The 20,965-nt window shown below is 37.0% G+C and overlaps 1 protein-coding gene across 4 annotated transcripts in view; it reads left to right on the top strand.

The window, feature by feature from the left end:
• Window positions 1-1,480: 1,480 nt before the first annotated feature.
• LOC135199217 (integumentary mucin C.1-like) overlaps window positions 1,481-20,965 on the top strand; it is a 77,336-nt gene continuing 57,851 nt past the window's right edge. For 3 of the 4 annotated variants that reach the window (XM_064227085.1, XM_064227084.1, XM_064227081.1), the window contains exon 1: window positions 1,481-1,679. The gene's annotated coding sequence lies outside the window, so the exon portion shown is untranslated. The remainder of the gene's footprint in view (window positions 1,680-20,965) is intronic. The other variant, XM_064227082.1, reaches the window with a different exon arrangement.

Genomic DNA, 20,965 nt, shown 5'->3' with positions numbered 1-20,965 from the left:
GTGTTGTATTCAGTCACAAAGTAAATCACATGCACATATGATGTAGAAAAGACACTCCACAGCCAAAGCACTTCACAGATTCATGGAACATAGATATTTTCTCGAGTCTTGGTTAGTGCCACTGTGTGATTCATGTGTACCATTTTCTTTTGTACAAGTCCCTTTACCATCGTTTTCTATGGCAGTGAAAAACAAAGTACTAATATGTTCTCGTACATTTGCGAGGTATTTATAAATAGTAGGCGTTATATGTAGTACTATCTCGGCATGAAAATGTAAAATTAGGCCAATGGTCAAGCTCTGGGACCTATGAGATCATTCAACTCTGAAAGGAAAATCGAGTAGAGAGATTTTAAAAAAGGGTTTAGGAGGAGGAAACTGGCAGTGGCACTATGCAACAATTCTTAGAAGGTGGATCGCAAGATGGAAGAGAATAAGAATGGAGGAACAGTAAAAGGAATGAAAGGGAGCCACAGCTAGAAGCCGAAGGGACGTTGCAAAGAACCTTATGTACTGCCTACAGCGCTCCGCGTGAGGTGCACTGACTTCACTAGGGGGGCCGGGTTATATATGTAGTGTCAGTGCAGCTGTATTTAATTTAAAATGCGTTAAAGGAATGTTCATGACAATTAATGTTCTCGGAGGTTTTATGTGACTTATTTATTTCTTATTATTTTTTTTTCATGACATTTCCTGAGTGCCAGAGTTGGTCAGGATACTGCAAGTGGTATTGAGGAAGGTATATTGAGATATGTTACATTGATTTATTATAAAAAAAAAACCGGATAAGCGAAGAAAGATATAAGTTGTATAATAGCAGATTCTAAAAGATTTCATTTCAAATTAAATGAATGAATACTCCATTGGATGTTTGCCCAGTTTTGACAGAATACGTACGCTGTTTAATTTGTACTTCTAAATCCTTCTAGATTTCCGATATAAAAGGAAGGACAATCCAAACATGGAACTTTATATATTATGATGTTGCTTTCCTTAGGGCTATTTTTTTTATTAATATTCCTTTTCAAGATTGTTTTGGGATACTCTCCTTCTTCCGTCCTATTCTTCGTTAGTCCGTTTTATCGGTATACCTTAATCACATTTCTACGCATGACCTCTTAGTCTATTGATTTTATATTAATCTTTAATGGTTTTTTCACCAATGTAAAAATGGCAGTTATACTACATGAGGTGTGTTTCTGTGTAGCTAATCTTTTAAGTAATGATCAAGGAATTGGGAATGATTTCCGTTTCTTGTTTATAATGGAAATAAAGAGTTAATAATTGATTATGTAATAAAAGTTACTTACCACAAGAAATATTTATTATATTACTAAAATGACATTAATGATATTATGCCTAACAGATTTAAAATTTGTAAACAAATACTTTGGAATATCAAACATTATGGAGGAGTTATATGATAGTTACATTGACAATGTCTTCGAAGGCTGCGTGAGAGAGAGAGAGAGAGTGGCGGTTGTTTGTGTTTGTTTGAATGGATAGTTAACGAGCGAATTGCTAGTTCGGCGAGCGCTTGTTGTGGCTGTTGAGTTCGGTCGCGGGTTGTGTCTGTATTTGACAGTCATGAAGTGAGGCAGTTTTTTTGTGAGTCAGTCTTGGATCAGTCTGTACTGGACAATATAGTCGACAGCAGTCTTGGAAGATAGCATTGGATGGTCAGTGATATTGTGTGTTTTTTTTTAAGTTGTTTTTGAGTTGTTGGTATTGTATGCTTAGAGTTGTGTAATGTATAAATATTTAATGACAATATTCTTGTTATTACTCATGTATTTGCTATACTGCCTGTGTATACAGTACTGATGTGTCAATTGTCCTGACTTGAAACATTCGGAGGCTACCATACGTTTTAGGACAATTAGCCTATACATAACAATTCAAACCATAGGCTAATATAAAGATACCACATAAGCCTAGGCTACTATAATTCTTGGCCTATCCTTAGCTGAAACAGGTACTTGATGTCAGAGACGGTCGAATTTTCATTGTTGTAATAAGGGTTGAGGGAAAGGCTGGCTCCCGCTGTGTTTTTTAATATTTCTTCTTTACGGTAGTTGGATACATTGTAAAAGCAGCTTATTCTTAGCTGTAATCCTTCAGTAACAGTTAGAACCAACTCCAATTTTTACATCACACCCTTATACTGGTTCTTACACTGGACTCCTATAGTACTGGTTCCCTGTAATACAAACAGTTCATTTAGGACGGCAATCTTGTGCCAAAGAGCATGCAGTCATTAGGCCTTTTAGGCTATGCTACTCATGCCTAACTTATCTGTTACACTTCGCAGTTAGCCTGACTTCATATGCATAACATAGGTGGAAATTCCGGTAATTCTTCAGAAGCACTCCGCACTGGATATTACTAAAATAAATAATACCTACATGTTAAAATAACATTTCCTCAAGAAAACAAGATGAGATTCACTGAAAAAACACCATTAAATGAAGGATTGTTAATTGTCTTTTAGAAACTGGTGATGCGGCTTGCTTCTGAAGAATTACCGAAATTACTCTACAACTGACATTTTTATAAAGATATGGAAGACTAATTCACATCTTAGCCTACAGTTGATGGTACAATCACAACAGAATGCTAACTCAATATGGTGCAACTTATGTAACAGTACCATTACAATTCTTGGTAACTGGCAGTTATATCAAAGAAAAAGTATAAAGAAACACTACCAAGTGTTATGGCAACGTATGCAATTTAAACTACAAGTGTATATCTTTTACAAGGGAGAAATAAGTCATTTCAAATGAATATAAGGGGAGATACATTAGTTTCCCCTCAGCGTTGCCGTACTCGTCTCGAACAGAGCAATTTAAGCTTATGCAACTGCCCACTTGGTTACAGTTACGTACTTACATACGTACACTCGATCATAGACAATCTCAACTTCGAGTGGCTAACTTAACATCTTGATAAGATGAAAACCAATTCGGTTTTCCAGTCCACCCATTTCCATGGGTACTTACTGTCATAAATGCTAAATGAATGATTTCCATCATTACAGTTGTGCCTGTGTGTTGGAGGGTTGTTAAGCTTGTGAGTTCTGTCGTGTTGTAAATGAGTTGTTGGAGTTGTGGGGAGTTGGGTGTTGTTGTTGGCGAGTAGTTGTGGTTTCTTGGTGTTGTTGTGGGTGGTTGTGTTGACTTGTCATATTGTTGTTTATGATTATTTGTGCAGTAGTCTTTTGTTGTGTTGTTGTTGAGTTGTATGGTTGTAGCCCTTGTTTGTTTGTTTGTGTATTGATTGACGGCGGTTGTTGGTGTCTCAGTGACCTCGTCCAGTGGACAGAACAGCTTCTCAACCTGGAGTCAAGCACATATGGTGAGTATGAGAATTTCGTTTGTGTCTGTGGGTGAACCAACTGTCCTGTCTGTAAATAGTAACGTAAAGGAGAAAGTGTGCCAGGGGAAACATTGATATCAGGTACGATTAAAGTAACTGTGGGAAGATTTGCTTTCTTTTTTTTTTGCTTAGCTTTGATTTCGCCAAATATTAACTTATCAAACTCAGCTCAGTGGTTACCAACCTTCCCGGCTGGAGGCACCCCTATCAGCCCTGTCAATAGTCGCCGCCATTAATATCATGTTTGTCAGTAAACTATATTAATTTAAGTCAATGTCACTGTGACAAAAATTTGACCTTAGATAAGTTGGAAATGGAAAAATGCTTGTCTTTACTATAAGGATGTGTTATTCAATGTAGAATGAAACATTGTAAAACTGTAATTGTAATAGTAATTACAGTAGATGTATTCTAAATATATTAACCCTTAATGGACAGATATGCTCACGGGTAGCAATAACAGGTTCCAGGTGGGCGACGGATTCACTCACTGTGAGTAACAATATTGCGCGCCAACGTTTTTGGGGAATCGGGCAAGAAAGTGGTGCCATTGCTTCTATAGCCCATAAATTCACTAATGGCATCTTTTAGACTGGCTAAGATGAGAGACGTCATTCAGTGGTTCCTCAGGGCTTAGTTTTGATCTTGACTTCAAGGGAGGATGTGTAAATTGCCTTTCTGTCTCACATGAAGTCTTTTTGTGAATTTGCTCATAAATATACCAAGGGGTTGTTGTTGGTTTAGTTCTCATCTTTTATGATAGCTTGTCAGTTATAAATGTAATTTTGCAAAGAAATATTAGAAATAAAATATAAAATTTTGAAAAAGTTACCTCATCTTCGCTCTCTGTAAATTTACGTGATTGTTTCACAACAAATATGCTCAGAATTTATTACTTATTATATTTATTATGTGTTTTGATATTGTGTGAGCTGTAATTATAATTTTACAAAATATAATAAATTTATTTATTAGAAGAATCATGTATACCTTAGTAAAATTTAGGGGTAGTAAATAATCATTTTCAACTTCTCGTGAAAGGTAGGAAAAAAGTTTTAGAACTTGTTACACCATATGCATTTGGATATATCCTCTTTCCACTGATTTTTTTTTCTTCTTAATTAGTCGACCTCATAGTTTTCCCAGCCTGGGGTGCTGCATATTGATATCATTAAGGGTTACTGAGCAAATAAGCTACAAACAACGTTGCTTTTTTTTTTTCAATAAGTAAATGCATTCATAATTCGCCTGTCTCCCATTTACTGTTTTCTGCCTTCTGCAAAAATAATTAAATTATAAATAAAATAAAAATCAAGCAGGGATTTGCATCAGTTTACATTACCATAGCCTTTCCGTCCATGACTCCTACCCTTACATTCCACAAATCTGAAAGGTCATCTCGTATCAGTTGATAAGATTTGCAGTGGCTCAAAATCCGTTACAAATTTGTTGAGGTGGTTCAGGAGAAATGGAAATTGATCTGCCAGGTTAAGCATCTTGAGGGCATATGTAGCACTGCTAATATAAATTGACTGCCCACAGGATTATGAGAGTATGATATCTATAAAGAGCCAAGTGACTGAGTTATGCAGATTCATTGATATAGGGCATACACACAGAAAGATCTGAGAACACGATCAATGAAAAACTTCCCTCTGATTTCGCCGGCAAAGAATATTGAAATGACAGAACTAGATGGCGGGAATTGATAGGGAAGAGACTGGCATCACCCTAAAGCATCAAGTATCTTATCCTAACAGTCTCAGTTTAAACTGCGACAAATCAAGAAGATTCAAGTATTATGTGTAGTGATGGGCGTATTTATGGGGTGGCCAGTAATAATATAATGGCTACAGTCACAACTTTGGCTAGGATAAAAAGTCTCATTAATTTATGGCGGCTGGTAATGAAATCACAAGGGAAAAATCACATATTTCTTGGGGGTCACTACCTTTATGACTTTTATAGTCTAGTTTATGTTTTCATGGTAATCCCCTGTGGGCTTGTACTACTGAACATGCTGCAAAGGTGGATACATACCAGGGTAAAATTTACTTTTGTTGTTCATTACCTAGGAAGGGTTAATGTGACTTTTTTGCCTGGATTTGATTATGAAGATGACCAAATTAACTGGATCATCTGTAAAAATACAAAAAACAGTGCTTTTGGCAGTTAGTTGTTGAAGTGAAAGAGGGTGACAGGTAGGATTGCAACTCCTTTGAACTTTATGGTACCTATCAGTAGGAGAGAGAGTTTTTTAGTAGTGATACCTAGCCTAGTAGGAGAGCGCTGAATAGGAAATGGGAGCAAGTTTTTCTTTGAAGGAAAGGTGGTGACATATAATGCAATATAGACGTATAGATATCAGACAATAATTGTTAACCCTCTTACGCCGACTGGACGTATTTTACGTCAACATTTTTTGTCTCCCGTGTGCCGACTGGATGTATTTTACGTCGACTTACAAAAGTTTTTTTTTTTTAAATTGCGGAAAAATACTTATAGGCCTACTAGCCTAAAACTTTTGAATCACGCACCTTGGGGGATGCTGAGAGTTCACGGATCAAGGTGTTGTTTTGTTTACAATCGTTACGCAGGCGCGCAAGCGCGAATTTCTTTCTTGCCGCACTAAAAAGTATCTGTGACACATCTCAGAAATTATTTTGTCACTTTGACATAATTTTTGTACCATTGTAAATTAGCCGTTACATGAAGTATTATATATGAAAATGTGCGCATTTTTATGTAGAACACAACAATAAAATACTCATGATTGTAGCTTTTATCAGTTTTGAGATATTTTCATATAAATAACGATAATTGCCAAAATTTCAACCTTCGGTCAACTTTGACTCTACCGAAATGGTCGAAAAACGCAATTGTAAGCTAAAACGCTTATATTCTAGTAATATTCAATCATTTACCTTAATTTTGCAACAAATTGGAAGTCTCTAGCACAATATTTCGATTTATGATGAATTTATGAAAAAACTTTTTCCTTACGTCTGCGCGGTAACTCTTCCGAAAAAAATCATACATGCGATTGTGGTAATGTTTGCACCATTTTAAAATTAGCCGTTATATAAAGTTTTATATATGGAAATGTGCGCAATTTCATGCACAATACAACTAAAAACAACCCCATGGTTGAAGCTTTTATCAGTTTGAGATATTTTCATATAAATAACGATAATTGCCAAAATTTCAACCTTTGGTCAACTTTGACTCTACCGAAATGGTCGAAAAACGCAATTGTAAGCTAAAACGCTTATATTCTAGTAATATTCAAGGATTTACCTTCATTTTGCAACAAATTGGAAGTCTCTAGCACAATATTTCGATTTATGGTGAATTTATGAAAAAAATAAAATATTCTTTACGTCCGCGCGGTAACTCTTCTGAAAAAATCATACGTGCGATTGTGGTAATGTTTGCACCATTTTAAATTAGCCGTTACATAAAGTATATTATGAAAATGTGCGCAATTTCATGTAGAATACAACGAAAAATAATTGAAGGTTGTAGCTTTTCTCATTTTTGAAAATATTTGCATATAAATCACGATAAAATAGTAAAAAAAAACCACGTTCGGTCAACTTTGACTCTACCGAAATGGTCGAAAAAAAAAACGCAATTGTAAGCTAAAACTCTTACAGTCTAGTAATATTCAGTCATTTATCTTCATCTTGAAACAAATTCGAAGTCTTTAGCAAAATATTTAGATTTATGGTGAATTTAAAAAAAAATCTTTCCTTTCCTCTGCGCGCGGATTCTCCACCACAAATCTCCGAAATACGTACGTCCCATTCTCGGAATATTTGCTCCGTTTCATATTAGGCATTTCATAGAGTTTTATATATGAACATGTGCGCAATTTCATGTAGAATAAAACGAAAAATATTTGAAGGTTGTAGCATTTCTTATTTCCGAAATAATTGCATATAAAAATATATATAAAAAAATTCGACATTTGGTCAACTTTAACTCGTCAGATATGGTCGAAAACTGCAATTGTAAGCTAATACTCTTACAGTATAGTAATACTCAATCATTTGTCTTCATTTTGAAAGAAATTGGAAGTCTCTAGGACAATATTTAGATTTATGGTGAATTTTTGAAAAAAAATATTTAATTTGTTTACGTCCGCGCGTTACAAATTCATGCATTATTTTGTGATAATATTTTCTCTGTGTTGCTTTTATCGTTTTACAATGTGTTATATACCAAAATGATTGCAATTTAGTGTACATTACAACGAAAAAAAAGTAACTTGTTACCTTTAATCGTTTTGCGCACAGCACGATTTGAATACAATTATATATGAAATTTCGTTTTTGCGCTATCATATATCACATTATTTATATATGATAATGATAATTTTTTTAATTTCTGATGGTTGCATACTAAACTTCAGGCAATGACAAAAAAAGGAGCCAAAAATGAACTCTTAATCTTGAAAACTAAGCGCGCTGTGATTTTTTGAAAAAAAAAAAAATCTGCTTCCGCGCTCACTCCAAAACCCCTCCGGCACACGGGAGACAATTTTTTATTTACCACTCCGGTGTAAGAGGGTTAATTAAAACTAAATTTACTAATTATATAGTAAAACTGCCTGACGTGGAAATTTTGTGCATTTCATTAGTTATTAAGAGTAATTATTTATGAATAAACATAATTAGGAGTATCATAGGTAAATTTTTCATATAGAATATTGAAACAACCCGTTGCTAAGGCAGCTCCAGCCGAAGTGGAAAGACCCAGGGTGGCCCAGTCAGGTGACTACTAAATTTATGAAATGTGTTAATTTAAGTACGGGTTTAGATAAAGGCACAGTAAATAAAAAATTCGTTGGTAAAATGAAGTAGTACCTTTAGTTGGGTATATCTTTGAAAATCAACTTTTCCTAAGTACGTGTTTTGGTTGCTTATTAAGAATTTACCATTATACATTATCCAACAAGGTAGGTTACTCGTTGGGAATGGCGGATTCTGGGTGAGTTTGATCTCGGGGACAGGGAGAGTCACACATGTGCTGTGTTATTCTACTAGGTAAGGGACCCCTAGGGAAAACTGGGTTCTGGGTGAGGTAGACTACAGGGAGGAGGTGATAGCATGTTATTGTGGTGCGTCTTATTCTATATCATATTAGAAAGACAATAATGCTAAGATCACACATTCACGTACCAAGGGCATACGCGTGGTGAAATAGCCACAACCAACGGGATACATGACACGGGCTGATGTGTGTAAAGCAAGCGTATTACAGTGTGCCACATATGTGCGCAGTGTGTAAACATGATGTGACTCATACCAGAAGTGGCTCAACAAGCAGTGGCATAGCCAAAAGTAGCGCATGGCAGAGCACGTAACACCGACGTACGTATACTGTATGTGTAACGTAATGTGTTACTGACTTACGTCAACCTCACATTGTCCCCACGTACTGCGGGGGTTAAACCCCAGCCATAAAAGGGCTGAGCGGCACGTGTTGATAGTTGCTGACATAACACTGTAGTATCAACATGTACCCCCATCCCTGCAACCAGTTATGCTAAGGAACATTGGAACATACTGAAAGGATATTTTTCATCTCCTGAAGGCTCAGTCCACTGGCAGGAGAACATGATTTAGTTACTTTCCTGTATACTTTATTGTTTAACTCACTGTATTTACTTAAATATTTGTTTGTGCATTTAGTTCGAATTACAATATTTACTTAACATTTGTGCACTTTAAAGTGTTGTAGTCAATAGAAAGTTTTCAATTATGATATGTTTTTCTCAATAAAAGCTTAGCAATTGGAAGAATTAGAGAGTCAGATATGTTATTGCATAAATATGTTTATTAAAGATTTACAATGATACGTACATGCCACAAACATTACAAACATATAATAAACATATGACTTACAATATTATTTGTGTACTGTTTAACAGTTTATTTAGCACTTCGTAATAATTACTCAACATTGATTCTTTTCTGATATGATAATTCTATATTTTTTAAATTATCGTCTCTTCAATATTTGTTACATTGTATTCGACTTGCTTATTTTTTCTGTTGTATTATTTTTTTCTTTCTCCTTATCTTACATATAGTAATTTGGATTTATTTATTATTCAGCAATGTATATTTAGATAGCATTTTTGGGTTAATTTTTCTTCATTTATTTGTGTACTTGTATTTGTTGTAGTTAATTTAATAAAAAAGTTTTTAATACTATGATATAAAATTCTTAATAACTGGAAGGAGAAGAAAGCCACACATGATAATGCAAATATAAGTTTATTTCTTCTAAATTCTTATAACTGGCCCACAAGCCTGCCGCTCGCCCCTTTTATCCCAGGGTACAGTGTTGCCAATGCGTCTTTGGTGCATCCGGTGCGGCAGGGTTACCACATCTGCTCCCACACCATGTGAAAAAAGGTTGTCATCAAGCTGTGCGGGTCGGCCTACGCTACGTGACTGTTGGTGTGGCCACCCACACATGGTTCTGAGTTGGTCGAAAGGTCCGTGGCTGCCCGCGTACGCTCAGGTGGTGCGTAACGGCTGCGCTGCATACCGACGTACTTACATAGGACTTATGGTACTTTTATGTTACATTTACATAGTTACCAATTTTCGTGCATGCATGGGTGTGTGGCATGATACGTGAATGTGTGAACTTAGCATAAACAAATGCAAACAGAGGAGGAATAAAACGAGATGGATAGCTGTTTCAAAAGCAAATTCCAGCTGCTACTGCTACTACTATTCCTAATGTCCTAATGCTATTGCACATGCACACTTTCATGGGGAGCTTTTGGTACAAAGTCCAACTTTTGGCGGATCATACACCAAGTTATAATATTCATTTTTGTTTTCTGTTTTTATATCCATCTGTTCTTTGTAATGACTGTCATGGTAATCGCTCTATAGCGAAGCAAAATATATTAAAGGAAAGGAAAATGCATTTTCTTCAAGTAGGTCCGCAGCTAGGAGGCATTTCGCACATGTGTTGGGGGCGCCTGTTCTCATGATGGTTCGAGAATAGCCAGGTGGCATATGGAGCTCAACAGGCGCCGATGTGTCGTCAGAAACGCCGCGTATTATGATGCAACATTTCGTCAAGATCCTTCTAAAAATTTCCTGTCGATTCGGGAGTCTGTGACGTTCGCTGGTAAGCCCTGCCCCCAGATCACCGTATATATATATATGCCCTTAGGAAGTAGAGGTCATCAGAGAGAGATAAGAGAAGAAGGAACAGACGAAGGATAAGAGAGGAAGAAGGCGCTCGTGAGAGTGGGATCGGATTTGAGTCAAGTCGTCCAGTCAGAGAGTGAGCGATAGAGATATTTCGACGATGAGCAAGCCTTCAGAGAAGAAACGTCCTACAAGGTTTTGAGGAGCAACCTGCCCTTCAAGAATCAAGAATAAACATTGCTTTCTGCAGTACGGAGTCAAGAAAACATCTATAGTTATACAGACCTCCTTTGTGAAGCCGTCACTTAGAGCATTGATTTTCGACAGCTGCAAAACTGGCCAGCATTTCATTACCTCACTGTTTCCCCAGTTCACATACTGTAAGATTTTATTTTTGTTATATAAATAGGAGAAACCGTTCTGCATTTATCTTTGTAATAAGCTTGTAAATAAACCTTTGTTCTGTTTGTGTTTCTTTCTATATTCGTATCCCCAGTTTCAACTGTTGGTGTTGAATTCTTTTTATTTATTATAATTAAGAACCTGTAGTGGACCTTGGTGTCCATGATATTATTGGCGACCTTGCTAGTCTATTCGGCACCGTAAAATTGAAATGGAGAAAATAGAAAGAACCAGAATGAGTGAGATGGTGAACGAGTTTATTGAGTCGGGTAAGCTTCTAGGTCTAGAGGGGAATGATCTCTGTGAGTATGTTGAAAGGAAAGAAAGGGAAAAGAATGAAAGAGATGAAAGAGCGGCTGAGAGAGAAGTAATGAAAATGCAGCAAGAGAGAGAAGTAATGAAAATGCAGCAAGAGAGAGAAGCAATGAAAATGCAGCAAGAAAAAGAAGCAATGAAAATGCAGCAAGATAGAGAAATGTTGGTAATGCAGCAGGAAGAAAGAGAGAAAGTACGTATGCATGAGCAGGAAGAAAGAGAGAAAGAACGTATGCATGAGTTGGAAATCGGTTGGTTAAGGCAAAGTACTCTTAGCAGTCAGACAGGCGAGAACGAAAGTGGAGCTGATGGTTTAGGTATGAGTGCAGTGTTGAAATTAGTACCAAAGTTTGATGAGGAGATGTAACCGACATACTTCATGTGTTTTGAGAAGTTAATGGAAAGAGTTGGTTCTCCTAAAGAAATATGGACTCTATATTTACAGTCAGTTTTGAGTTTTAGGGCCCTTACTGTGTATAGTTGCATGTCTAAGGAGGAATGTGATGATTATGATATTGTGAAAGAAACTGTTCTTAGCGTGTACAGGTTAGTACCGGAGGCGTACCGTAAGAAGTTTAGAAGTTTGAGAAAGGACGAGAATATTACGTATGTAGAATACAGTAAGAAGTTAGAAAGGCTGTTTTTTGATTGGTTAACTTCTGCTAAAGTTGAGGATTTTGATGGTTTGAAGAACTTAGTGTTGTTGGAAAACTTCAAAGATAATGTATCCCCTGAGATTAAGCTTTACATAGAAGATAGGCGAGAAGTATCTTTTGCAGGAGCAACTAGGTTAGCAGACTAATATAGTTGGACTCAAACTTGAGTGTAGGTAAGAAGCAAAATGATCCTTCATCTGGTAGAGTACAAAGCAGTAAAAGTTTCAGTTCTAGTAATAGCAATGCGAGTAAAAGTGACTATTACTGTTATACATGCGGAAAACCTGGTCATACATCAAAGATTTGTAAGACTAAAGTGGCATCTAGTGACTCAGAATTAACTTGTTTCCGATGTAATGGGAAAGGGCATTTAGCGAGAAATTGTGCAGTAGAAAGGAAGGATGGTAAGAAACCAGTGTCTCTAGTTAACCTTTCGTCAAGTAGGGATGATGTTATGAGGGAAACTAGGAAATTTTTTTGGTTAATTTCTGTCAGACAGTGTAGTTTACTCTCTTGGAGGAGTAGATTTGAGAGAAGTAGTCTTGCTTCGAAACACAGGAGCTGCTGTCTCACTGATTAGGAGAGAGAGTGTGCCAAACAGGGCAGAAATCAATATGGAAAAAAAAGTCATGTTAGGTGGATTTCCTAACACTTTTGTTCTTTGTCCTTTCTTGAAGTTGAGTTTAGAAAGTCGGGTAGTGTCAGGAGAAGTGAAACTTGCAGTTGTTGACAGTTTGCCCGTTGATGGTGTTGCCATTATTGTCGGTAATGACTTAGCTTTAAACGAGAACGTGAATCCTGTTGTACGTGAGATTCCAGTGCCTGAAATGGTAGTAACTAGGTCAGGTTTAGATACAGACATAGACTATGGTCATAGTTTGTTCGTAGATTTGAATGAGTGTGAGTTCGTGGATTCGAACAAGAGTGAGTTCTTGGATTCGAACGAGTGTGATAGAGGTGGCGAGGTTGATCTTGGCATGAGTGTGGCTGAGAGACCTGACTCTATCGGTGTTGACAGTGATAGCCAAACAGAAGGTGTAGCTGTCGAGAGTAACGTAGTCGATGTAGTGGAATCAATTAATAGTTACTGTGATGAATTAGGCACTAACGTTTTGAATAAGGATGAGCTAGTCAAGTTTCAGAGAGAGAGGATGACACACTAACCCGAATTTTTGAATGTGAGCTGGATGATGATCTCGATAATGTTTGCAAGGAAACGTTTTGTTTAAAGGACGAAAATTTGTGTCGTTATGTTCGGCTATGTCAGGTAGTAAAGAGGAAATCACCGAACAATTAGTGGTTCCTAGGAAGCTTTGTGAACTAGTTTTGAAGTTAGCACATGATGAGCAAGGATATTTGGGAGTAAATAAAACTTTCAAGTGTATTAGTAGTGCGTACTTTTGGCCTAAGATGAGGAGTGATGTAAAGAGGTATGTTTTAAGCTGTCATGAATGCCAAATTACCGGGAAACCAAATCAACTAATTCCCAGAGCTCCGTTGTGTAATATTCCTTCAGTAGGCGAACCTTTTGAGAATGTAGTTATCGATATGGTCGGACCGTTGCCTAGAAGTAAGGGAGGGAGTATATGTCTGTTAACAATCATTGATAGACTAACTCGCTATCCAGAGGCAATACCCGTAAGAAGCTGTAATGCAAGGACCATAGTTAAACGAGTGTTAGATTATTTTTCTAAGTTTGGTGTGCCTTGTACTATACAGTGATATTGGTAGTAATTTTGTATCCAAATATTTCAAGGATAGAATGAAAGAGTTAGGCATTAAACTCGTAACTTCCACACCTTATCACCTCGAATCACAAGGCATTGTGGAGCGGTTTCACCAAACGTTAAAGAGTTGTTTACAAAAACTGTGTAGTAACTTTGAATATGACTGGGAAGAAAAGTTACCTTTTGTTCTGTTAGCTTTAAGGTTGGCACCAAATGACACTACAAGATTTGGTCCTTTCGAGCTGGTTTTCGGTCACACCGCTAAAGGTCCTTTGGAAACGTTAAAATGTAACAATGCTTAAAGAAAGTAGAGAAGACTATATAACTAATCTAGTGTTATAAAAGCAATTTAAGAGATACTTGGCAACTAGTGAAGGTGAACGAGAGTGGAAGTCAAGGGGTTTGATTTATTAAAGATTATCTGGTGTCACAACTGCTAATGGTTATTGATGCCACTACAATGGAATATATAATGCATATTTAACAAAGGAAAATCCCAATGATAAAAAAAATTAATAATCATAAAATCTATACACTTAAAAAATTAATAGTAAAAATTAAATTTTATTTAAAATACCAATGGCATTAATAAAATTAAACAGGGCGCTTTCAATAAAATCTGTTCCTAAAATCTTGGTAAGGGAAAAACCATCTTCAGTTCCCCTGCTACATGGAGGAAAGTACCTCTCTCTCTCTCATCTGAAAGACTGGGGCACTCAACTATCAGGAGTCTGACAGTCAATGGTAGCAAGCAGCCGTCACAATAAGGCTGATGATCCCCACTCATCAGAAAGCCATGTGTCATTTTTGTATGGCCTATTCTAAGTCGACAGAGTATTACTTCCCTTTGCCTAGACATTGGTGAATACCTCCAAGGAAAGATGGTGATAGCTATTTCTTTCATTTTTAGGTTTTCTAGCTCCCATGCAAATTTCCAGGAATCAAGGAATGCTGATTTAATGACTGGATACATATCATTTGTATGGAGTGCACACCTAGCCATGTTACTTTGGTTGACGGCTGTTTTGGCAAGTGAGTCTGCTACTTCATTTCCTGCCACACCGACATGTGCAGGGGACCAACAGAAAGATACTTTCCTACCACTAATCTTAAGCAACTGAAGCCACTCTAAAATTTCAATAACGATAGGATGGAGTGAATTAAAATTACCAATAGCTTGCAAGACACACAGTGAATCGCAACATAAAACAAATTGTTCTCCAGAGTGACAAGCAATCTCTTTAAGGCCAGTTAGGATTGCATAACACTCTGCTGTAAAAATGGATGCCTGACCTGCTATACTTCCACTCTTATTAAAATTGGGAAATACAACTCCATAGCCAACGCCTGCGTCAGACTTGGATCCGTCTGTAAAAACTATGACTGAACCATCATGGTTCCCCAAATGTTCTAAAAAGGAGATGCGCAGCATCTCAGCACTCATTTCTTCCTTGCTACCAGTGAAGAACCTGCAGTGCTCCACAGAAGGAAGCTTCCAAGGGGGCACAACAGAATACTTAAATGGCCAGACTTTGACCTTTGGAATAGAGTAATCTAAAATTTTTAAAACTGTATCCAAAAGGTTTTGGATAACGCGGATTATATTCATAAAAGCTAAAATATTTATCATTAAAAACTGCTTGGCAAGTCAATGAGTCAGGAATCCTCTAGATTCTATGCCAGTATCAAACAAGTGATATCTGACGACATGAATCCAGAGGCAGCTCCCCTGAATCTACCAAAAGGCTTGGGATTGGAGATGATTTAATGGCACCACTCGCAATCCTTGTTCCTGCATTATGTACCGAATCTAAAATATTTAGTTTTGATTTCGAGGCTGAAGAGTATACCTCACAACCATATGCTAATTTTGATGCCACTATGGCTTTGTAGAGCATCTTTAGGTGATTCCTATCTGCTCCCCAAGATGTATGGGAAAGCACTCTTAAAACATTCAGAGCTTGCATACACCTGACTTTCAGATGTTTTAGGTGAGGTACCCAAGTCATTCTTTTGTCGAACAGTAATCCCCAAAAACGTGTCTCTTCCTTACATGATATCCTCTGATCATGTATGTAGAGGTCGGGATCAGGGTGTATACCTTTAATGCGGCAGAAATGTACAGCAATAGTTTTCGATGTAGAGATCTTAAAACCCCTTTTTTCTGCCCATTCGACAATTTTGTTAATAGCCATCTGCATTTTTCTCTCAGCCACTGCCATTCGTGAGGCTGCAAACGATAAAGAGAGGTCATCAACTAATAAGGAAAACATTACATCTTTAGGAATCACAGAGGCAATGCCGTTAATGCACAAAGCAAACAGTGTCACACTAAGGACGCTTTCCTGTGGAACTCCTTCTTCTTGGCTGTAAAGAGATGAAAATGAGTTTCCAACTTTAACCTTGAACCTTCGATTTTTTAAGAAAGCTTGGATGAATAATGGTAATTCTCCTCGGAATTCATAATCATGGAGTGTTTTCAAAATACCTTATCTCCAGGTTGTATCATAAGCTTTCTCCAGGTCAAAGAAAACTGATACATGATGCTTTCTGGAGATGAAAGCCTCGCATATTGAACTTTCTAAACGCACTAAGATGTCAGTACAAGAACGCATTTGACGAAAGCCACACTGGGCTGGAGTTATAAGGCCCTTCTTTTCTAAGATCCATATAAGTCACACATTGACCATTTTTTCCATCAACTTACACATACATGATGTTAGAGCAATAGGACGATAACTAGATGGAGTAGTATCATCCTTCTGTGGCTTCAAAAAAGCTAGTAATATAGCTATGTTTCACAAAGTTGGAAATGCATTTTCTTTCCATATTTTATTAATGATACTGAGCAAAAACTTTTGTGTTCCGTGTGGCAAATTTTTTATCTTTGAGTAGGTTATGTCATCTGCACCAGGAGCAGATTCATTACATGATGACAAGGCAGATAAAAATTCCTGAAAGGTAAATGGCTGTTTATATGATTTGCTTCACATGGATGTAAAGTCGAGAATTTTATTTTCCTTTTGAATACGTTCTTCATAGTAAGGTGAGCTTGGTTTTTTAGATGAAACATTGGCAAAATGGTCAGCAAAAACCTCACTAACATCCTCTGGATTGGCAACCATGTTTCCATTTACTAATAACACTGGTGGAGGTGTTGGTACATATTTGCCACTAATTTTTCTTATTTTATTCCAGACTTCAGGTAAAGGGGTTTTCCGATTAATTTTTGAGATAAAATCTACCCATGACTGATGTTTGGCTTGTTTTACTTGGTATCGAAATCTGGCTCGTGCCTTCTTAAATAAGATTAAATAATAAGAATATTTATTTCTGGAATAGCTCGTAAAAGCTGCTCGCATTGCTTTACGTGCTATTTGACACTGAAGGTTCCACCAAGGAACGGGCTTTCTTTTAAATTTTCCAGTTGTACGAGGAATTGTCTTCTGGGCAGCATCAATAATTAATTTACAAAGGAAATCCAGGGCATCATCCAGGGACTGGAAATCCTCAACATCCATTTCTAAAAAAAGTTAGGGTTTTGAATAATGCCCAGTTGGCTTTATCCAGAATCCAACGAGGTGATCTTGGTGTAGCAATTTCACCTACTACATTAATAAAGATTGGAAAATGATCACTTCCTAATCCTTCGCTCAATGCATTCCAAGAAAAGTCAAGATAACAATCAGGACTGCATACTGATAAATCTATCACAGAAAAGGTCCCAGTTTGAATATGAAAATGTGTTGGTTCGCCAGAATTAAGGATTATAAGCTCTTGGTCTTCAATAAAATTATAAATATTGTTTCCTCTAGGATTGGAGATTACATCACCCCATAGGGGGTGTCTTCCATTAAAATCACCAACAATAAGAAAAGGCCTTGGAAGCTGATTTATTAATACCTCTGATTCTCGAGTCAGATTATGATATGTTCTTTTTGGAGGTAAATACAGTGAACATATGGTATATTTCTTTTTCAGAAAAATCTGAACAGCAACTACTTGTAAGTCTATTTGCAGTGGATATGTTTTGTGAGCTGTATCTCGCCTAATTAAAATAGCACTTACACCATGAATCCCTACTTGTTCATCATAATCAGAATGATAAAAAATGTATTCTTTAGGACAAATGATTTTTTGTCCAAGCATAGTCTCTTGCAGGGCAATGCATATTGGTAAGTTTTCTTTGATTAAAATTTGTAGAGATTCATATTTGGCTTGCATCCCCTGACAGTTCCACTGCAAAATTGAAAGCCTGCGATCCATTACGATTGATGATTAATTATCATCTTTTACACGTTTTAACCTGGGGATATCGCTCTGGATAACGATGGATTTCTGAGAGGAAAGTTCATTACTTTCATTTTCACTTTTATCTTTTCTTTTTTCTCATGTTCTCTCTCTTTTCCTGTGATCTGACTTGGGCCGAGTTCCATTGGATAATAGTCAAGCTGGTATTCTTTAGGTTATTCTCTGCTGTACATGGTTTAAGAACCTGTGGTTTTGGTTGTTGGAGTGATGTGCTATTTTCATTATTTAAAGAACATCCCGCTTTAGGTTTATCATCACCATGCTCCTCTCCACGTGGCGTTGTCTCAGCCTGGTTTGGCTTTGTGACTGCTGCGGATGGTTGCTGTTGCATTACATGAGTAGCTGGGACTTGTACACTGGACAATGGCTTTTTAATTACTGATGAAAATGTAACTCCCGGTCTTATTTGAAGTTCTAGTACTTTTTTTCTAGCGTCTTTAAGCGAAATCTTTTCCATAACTTTAACTGTTTGCACCTCCTTCTCTAAAATAAATTTCACGCAACTTTTTGAGAATGCAGGATGGTTTTCTCCACAATTAACACAAGACGGTGGTTCACTGCATGGTCCATGTGCTTCTTTGCCATAATTACAACATAAAGCAGGTTCTTCATTCATTTTCTTTCTACATTTCTGGATCAAATGACCAGACATCTGGCAGTGGTAACATCTCAAAGGTGATGGTATGTATGGCTTGACTTTGAAGTTGAGCCATCCTGCCTTGATAGCATTAGATAATTTAAAGGTGTTAAAAGTGAGGATTAGTGTTGCCAGGGGAACAATCTGATCTCCCACCTTCTTTCTCATTCTGACCACCTTTGCCACATTCTGTTCCTCTAATTCCTGCTGAATTTCTTCGGTGTCTAATAAGAGCAGTTCGGGAGCATATATTACTCCTCTACTTTGGTTATGAATAGGATGAGGGAAACACGTAACTTTTCGCCCTACTATGGTATTCATCTTGAGCAATTTTTCACTTTGTTCAGGTGAGGAGACTTTGACTAATAGGGTCCCATCATCCTGTGGACAAATTTTTGGTACACTGTACATATATTATTAATTTCTTTGCTTCCTTTAAATACGCTGATATTCTGCAATACGCCATCTTCGAGCCTAAGAACTATAAACTTATTGTATGAAACCAATTCATACATACCAGGAAGAATCTCCATTTTTCCTTTCTTATTACTCTGAATATTTAAGTTTTTTTAATTCAATTTTGCATTTTTCTCTCTTTCAAAAACAGGAGAAGAAAAAGGTTCCATCGTAACGATGGTCAAACCTGAATTATCCATTGCTAAGTCCATTTCAATGCCAGGGTCAGATAAAAGAGGGGGGTTTGCCATATATACGTAAAGATATAATTTGTCCGCATATTCCCCACACCCACCACGGAGCCATAATTAGAGGACGAGGTCATCCCTTTTGCAAAGGCCGCCCTAGGGGTATTACCTGGATATACACCTCACCCTCAGTGCTAAGGTGTCGTGATGTCTGTCGAGATCAGACCCGGCACTGAGGATAGGGTTTGACATTAAACTTTCTCCTCGCTCGAACACGTCAGGTACTCGAGTTTTACGGGTGAGGTGGCATGCCGTCCATCCTCGCCCTCCTTCAAATCTGAAGAATAAGTCTAATCATGTCCAAAACTATGCCAATAGCCATCATCATAAATTCTATACCTTATAGGGGGAAGAGGCAGAAAGATGAAATGTTTTTAGTAGAAGGAAAAGGGCTGACTTATTTAGTTGGATCAACAACTGGGCACCAAGGCCCAGCAAGAAAGCAGTTCCCACCAGGCATTAGGGCCCAGCTGCTGAACCCTAAGCCCCCCCATCCTCGGCAAGGCTTCAGCATCTGGGGGGACCAATGGGAGAAGAGATAGCTTTATCAAGAGAAAAAGGGAGAATGGAGAGAATGGGTTCTTTCCAATGGCAGGGGCAACTTGTATATAACATAGATGCATTAAACTTGGGTACAAGACTATTTCTTTCCTTTAGTTCTAGCTTAAAATCTTGAATAATATATATATATATATATATATATATATATATATATATATATATATACAACACACACACACACACACACACACACACACATCAATAGATACAGAGCCTGCCTTAATAACCAAGGTCTAACCAACTTTAGTGAAAGAAAATAAAAAGAGTTGCTACACCATAATCAATGAACCGTTTCCTTAGCAGATTATATTCCATTCGTAACGATTAACATATAAATAGATGTTACATTGCTTGTGACCAATTATTTAGATGTTTCAAAAAACTATCTTTATTTTGCTATCGAACTGTATATATTTAATTCAACTTTTTGCCATCATGATGACACAGTTCTTTTATCTATGGCTATATTTTCTGAAAATTTTAAAATTTAACGAAATTCCCGGGAATTCCTGAGATTTTGTGAAAAATCCCGTGAAAAAAAAAGCCTGAAATTGAAGGTTTTCAACTTCTTTTCATGAGGGGTTCTTTATGGTTGTGTGGTTGTTCTTGCTTATATTATTGTCATTAACAATCAAAAGCCACAGTAGTGTTAAAACTATATTTTTGCACAACGCTAATTTTTAGCATTGTACAAAAATATATATTTTTAACACTACTGGGGCTTTTAATTGTCAATATTATAGCCTCGTTACGGGGGTTCCTTAGTTCATTAATGTCATTAATATTATTTAAACACAAATCTCTACAGAAAGCTTTTGGGAAACTGTTCTATTCCCCTTGGAAAGGGGGATCGAACAGTTTCCCCAAAAACTTTCTCTACAGATTTATCCCTAAAAATATGTACATATTTCTCCACTTCAAGACTCATGCTAATATGAGTATTTCATGATTATGATGATTATTATTATTATTTTTTTTTCTGCGGCATCCGGAGCTCGCATCCGTTCACTGATATCAGCTTCCGGGGGCAAACTCCGGATGCCGCAGATGACAGAAACAACATCAACCTGACATCACCACGAACCCACCTTAC

Source organism: Macrobrachium nipponense, chromosome 25 (genome assembly GCF_015104395.2).
Source record: "Macrobrachium nipponense isolate FS-2020 chromosome 25, ASM1510439v2, whole genome shotgun sequence".
Taxonomy (NCBI): domain Eukaryota; kingdom Metazoa; phylum Arthropoda; class Malacostraca; order Decapoda; family Palaemonidae; genus Macrobrachium; species Macrobrachium nipponense.
The sequence above is the reverse complement of the archived record's forward strand: the minus strand, read 5'-3'. Positions and strand labels throughout refer to the sequence as shown.